This window comes from Nicotiana sylvestris, chromosome 8 (assembly GCF_000393655.2).
Source record: "Nicotiana sylvestris chromosome 8, ASM39365v2, whole genome shotgun sequence".
NCBI classification, from domain to species: Eukaryota; Viridiplantae; Streptophyta; class Magnoliopsida; order Solanales; family Solanaceae; genus Nicotiana; species Nicotiana sylvestris.
In genome coordinates, this window is record NC_091064.1 from 154,369,359 (window position 1) to 154,374,941 (window position 5,583).

At 36.8% G+C, this 5,583-nt stretch overlaps 1 long non-coding RNA gene across 1 annotated transcript; it reads left to right on the plus strand.

The window, feature by feature from the left end:
- The first annotated feature begins 240 nt into the window (after positions 1 to 240).
- On the plus strand, positions 241 to 4,016 carry LOC138874497 (uncharacterized). Its single transcript, XR_011401460.1, has 3 exons — positions 241 to 462; positions 3,215 to 3,321; positions 3,944 to 4,016. It is a non-coding gene; the product is annotated as an uncharacterized lncRNA (long non-coding RNA).
- Positions 4,017 to 5,583: the final 1,567 nt, after the last annotated feature.

The following is a 5,583-nucleotide window of genomic DNA, read 5'->3' on the forward strand; positions in this document are numbered from 1 at the left end:
AGACTGACGACATCGATGCTATACTGCTGAGCATGCATAAAGAGGAAGGGAACAGTAGCATGTGATTTTCCTATTTGGCTTGTTTATGTTTAAACCAAATTTTGTCAAAATTCAACTACTACCAAATAAATGTCCACATTTCTCCTAGATGGTTATCAATATGTGAGTCTTGAGTTTTACTCCTACTTGTCAGAATAGGTGTTATTCCTAATGTCCACATTTTAATCCAGCGTCCATTTTCATATTTTCCTTCTCGCACGTCACACAATTTTGAGTTGGGTTCATTTGATTCGAGTTTTTCGGTGAATTTCGAGGTTGTCGAAGGTCGTAAGTTGAAGTTTCCGGACAGATATGCGGTCCCGTTGTAGATTTGAAGTGCTATTGTCGGATTGAACAATATTGTTGCTTACAAGGAGATTTTTCATCAATTCAATTTTGAGTACCGTTTGGGTTCCACTTGAGGTCAACTCCTTACTTTGTTCTTTAATCTCTCATATGTGTGATTTATGATTGCTTGAGCTTCATGCTTTAATTGCTAATTTGTGATTGACTTTCCATGTTTTGTTTCAAGTCTGTTTGAGCTGAAATTTTTAAGTGTAAACATTGCTGAATTCTTGTAGCATTTGATAGAAGGGTTCAGGTTTAAACGTAAATGACAATTTAAATTGGAAATGTTTTCTTACTTTTATTTGTCGCTTATAGCTAGTGACATGTTTAGGCCGACCACACTCGGGTAGGCAAGCCTTAGGTTATTTTTATTCGAGGTAAGAGGCCGCTCCCTTTAGTTTATATTCAGGAGAATACCCCATAGATTTTATATATAGTTTTATCCGGGGTATGCCCCGTAGTAAATGTAATTGGAGGTCATGACAGATATTGTGGAGGAAGCATAGTATAGGTTAATATAGGATTTTTAACATTTTATTTTCTCTTCTTCTCTTTTCTTTTTGCATTTAAGTGGGGACGACCTCGAACCTCCTTTCTATTTGTTTTTCCCTTTTTGTGTGTTTTTCCCTTAATTAGGATATTCTTCAAAGCCGACTAGATCAAGTATGCAACCATACTAATTACGGAACTTAAGGAGTGCTTAACACCTTCTCCCCGAGTCAAATAAATCCTCTTACCCGAATCTCTGGTGCAGACTTAGTTTTGGAGTCCGAAGTGTTTGAAAAGAAAAAATTGTTTTAATAACGTTAACCTGTCACACCGAAACCAATGTCAAGTGGCGACTCTGAAAAATCCTTTTGAACGCACATTTTTGTCACTTTCTAATTGAAAACCCTTTTTGAGCTTCATATCTCTTTTATTAATTTTAAGAGGGTTTAGTGAGGTAAAAAGGGGTGTGACAATTATTATGGATCGGGCTGCACGTAGCAGCAGGTCTTATAGACTTTATATTAGCGCTTGGACAGGATCCCCCCCTACGGAGTCTGACATACTAGCAGTGAGCGTAGGCACAGTGATTTATATAGACGGGTTTTGGTGAGGGGTATTGATGCCAGGCATTCGTGTATTGCTGAGTGATTATGTGTGATGAGTGGGAGTTTGAGATAGACTGATTGATCACTCTGAGAGTGTGAGTACCTCGTAATATCACTATGATACTGTACTCTGGACATGCCTATTTGATATATAGGCATAGAGATGTACCATTCTGTTACACCTTATATTTTCGTACGTGAAAGTACGCCATAAGTAAATTGATATAAGCTCGAAAATGAGATGTTACATCTCGCATTTTCGTACGTTAAAGTTTCGTCATAAGTTAATCGATGTAAGCTCGGGAATGAGATTATTTTGAGGTTATAAGTATTATGCTATTTCAAACAAGTGATAAGTAAACTCGTGAAGGTGAGAGGGTAAGCAAATAAAAGAAAATGAGTTTCGTCAAAATTTGATATTTTGGGATAAAATACGGTCTGAGCTATAATACCCGATATTTATGGACTAGTGTCATACAAGGTACCACATGACTATGATAGTAAGAGGTATAAAGTATGCTAAAAGTGGGCAGTATTTTAAATAATTTGAGATAATTTTAATTATGTGGATAATTAAGTAATTATTGATTAATGGGATATTAGCAAGTTAATTAAGAAATTGGTGGATAAATCTTTTGGCTAAGCCCTTAACCTTAACGTGTCAGCCCACCAATCCAACATTGTGACTCTTATATTATAATTGAAAGGTGGCACAATTGAGTAGATTATGTGACATTAGTCATCCTAGTGGGGCCCACACCTAAAGGGTTAAAGGTAACCCTTCTAATTCACAAAATCATTTGCTCTCATCTACTAAATGAAGAAGGAAAGCTTCAGCAAAGCTAATAGTTTACAAATAGCAATGTAGTTGCTCCAAACATTCCATACGAAGACCATTTAATACTATAGCAACATGGGATTTACCATTTTAAGGGAGTACGGTGCAATCTTTCTCAAGAATATCATACGGATTTTTCCCTACTTCGATATGCCGTTACATGTTGTCTCAATTCACGTATGTTAGAAGATTTTCAAGAAAATCGGTTCAGGTATGTTAAGGCTATCCCTTCTTTCTTTTTGGCATGATCCATACGATACAACCGAAACGAGCAAATGTACAACTTTCATAAACAACTTTATTCATAGAATTACTAAGGATGACTATGTTCTTGATTTCCCATGTGAATTATCATTATATCTTCTGTTCATGGGTATCAGAAAAATACGTCCTTGATAAAGTTATCTGAAAGGTATATTAATCTTATAACATTCCGAGAAAATCTTATTAATGTATTTCTTATGCATTTCATTCATTTATACATGTACATTGACACATGACCAGATGGCTTTATATACGCGTATATTATATGTATATGGGATATGAGAAAAGGTTATAGCATTATATACGCACCATCACCTGATCAGCTGGTATATGTTGATAATTTTGCCCACAGTGGTCGAGATGATATGATGGAATACTTTCAGAGGCTTGATGATGTTATGAACACCTATACCTATGTATGACACGACATTTATATGCACGTGCATGATATTATAAATGTTTTAGGATTTACAAAGCTATTTAGACTTAAATGCGGAATTCTTTATTCCATGTTTCATCTATGTCTTTTATGTACTGATTTTCATTCCTTACGTACTCTGTACATTATTTGTACTGACGTCACTTTTGCCTGGGGACGCTGCGTTTCATGCTCGCATGTCCTGATAGACAGGTCGAGAGTCCTCCAAGTAGGCTATCAGCTCAGCGGAAGATGTTGGTGTACTCCATTTGCTCCGGAGTTGCTTGTTTGATCAGTGTGATTTGGACGTGTATTGTTTGGTATGGCAGAGCCTTGTCCCGACTTTTATGATAAGTATGTACTCTTAGAGGCTTGTAGACAGATGTCATGTATACGGATACTTGTATGGCCTTGTTGGCCTATATTTTAAGTATATAATGGATCACATTGGCTTTATTGGCCTGTATGTCACAGGTATGAGTTTTTATATCAGGTTGGGTCGTTCTATGTCGAGTATTCCCTCATGTTTACTCTAGTTATCTCATAACGCCCCTTCAGGCCCACTTACCTGTGATGATGTAATAAGATAGATATATTATAGTTGTACTCGGTTGAGTAAGGTACCGGGTGCCTGCCGCAGCCCATCAATTTGGGCCGTGACACATTCCCCATGCTAGCTATACTTGACATGTTCTTATCAGTGTTGGTCTCTAAATGTGAACTTGGAAGCATGTCTAAATTTCTATACCATGAACGAATTGAATATGGAAGTTTCTCTGTGTTATTACTGCCATTTTCATTACTATATTCGTGTTGTAAAAATATTGGTTCTAACTCTATCCTTCTGAGCTCGTCACTATTTTCAGCTCAAGGTTAGTTCTGTTACTTATTGAGTATACTGGGTCGGTTTTACTCATACTACACTCTGCATTTTGTGTGCAGATCCAAGTACATCTGGATGTGGTGATTGCTAGATTTGGTGCTAGTACTTGCTTGGAGACCTTGAGGTAGCTGCTATGACGCCCGCAGACCTTGGCTCTCCTTATTTTCATGTTATTTAGTACGGTTCTATTAATCAAACAGTTGTACTAGAGTTTCAGACTATGTAGATACCTAGTAGCTCATGTACTCGTTGACACCAGATATTGGGGTGGTTGTAGCAAAGTTTCAGTTATTTCTATCATATATTGATGAGATATTTCCGTTGTTGAGTTATTAAGCATGTTCTATTCAATTATTTAGTTGTTATATGTTTGTCGGCTTGCCTAGCAAGTGTGTTAGGTGCCATCACAACAGGTTGGGGTTTTGGGTCTTGACAACAAGTCACTATGGCGGTAACTCTATTTAGAAAACCGGAGATCCCAAGATCTTGGCTCAAAGAGATCAAACAAAATCATTAGTGACGGTTCAACATTATCAAATAAAACTTTGGTCCATTCTCGTTATGAGATAATGTTCAGTACCAAGGATAAAGTGTTAAAACAATTTAATGGTTTCTAAGTTTGATACGAGGTATATCAAATAGTGTATCTACGGGATAACACATTTAGAAATCACCTACGTAAGCGTGAAGTGTTAGCCGATGATAAGTGTGAATTTTAACCACTTATTAATAACTTCTTGCTTTAGTTTTTAGTCCGAAAGTAGTGATTTTTGTTTCTGAATCTACTAAAAATATGTGAGTTGCAAATGTGTTGGAGAATATCAGCTTAATGAAGAAATCTAACTCAAATAGGGGATGATCCAACTCAAACAGTCAAGAGGAAAAGTGTAAAGAATAATGCGACCGCAGAAAATGATATGTGGCCGCAGAATGAGCTCTGAAGCTTCAAGGATTTTGGCAGCAGCAAGGTCCGCACACCAAAAAGTGCAGTCGCACTTGAAGCACGCACTGACAAGGCTGAGAGATCAGAAGAGATGCAAAAGAATAAGTCTGAAGCCTCCTTAAAATGCAATCCGCAGCCAAATTGTTCTAGCGCGGAAGCTGAAGTGCGGCCGCTGAAGCTTATGCGCGGCCGCAGAATCCCTCCAATTGACAAGCACTGCAAGAGAAACAAACTAAAGCGCGGACCACGGATGAAATTATGTGGTCGCAGAACCTTCCGAAGGGCATTTTTGTTAGCGAATGTTAAAGCACTATAAATGGATAAGAAACACTTTTTTAAGGTAACTTTTGTACTGTAGCAGCTGCTGGCGGTTATCTTTAGCCATTTTGGGCAATTTGGAGCAACAATTAGAGAAGACCCATTAATTTTACTCTTTAATTCTATTTTTATGTCTTCAATTACTTCTTTTCATTTATTCATGTCAATGAATATGAGTAGCTAGATTTTATCTAGGATTGTGATCCAACCCTAGTGTGTAAAACTTATGGGTGTTTAATATCAATACTTATTATTGATTGTGTGTATGTTATTTAGTCTTATCTATGCTTTATATATAAAATTAATGGTTGCAAACGTTGATTCATGCCTATTTGACTTAGTTCTTACTTGATGAGGAACTTAGTCTATGAAAACTTGGTTAACAAGAAATTGAACTATTTGATGTTTTGATTAGTTTGATTAAAGGATTTGAACTAG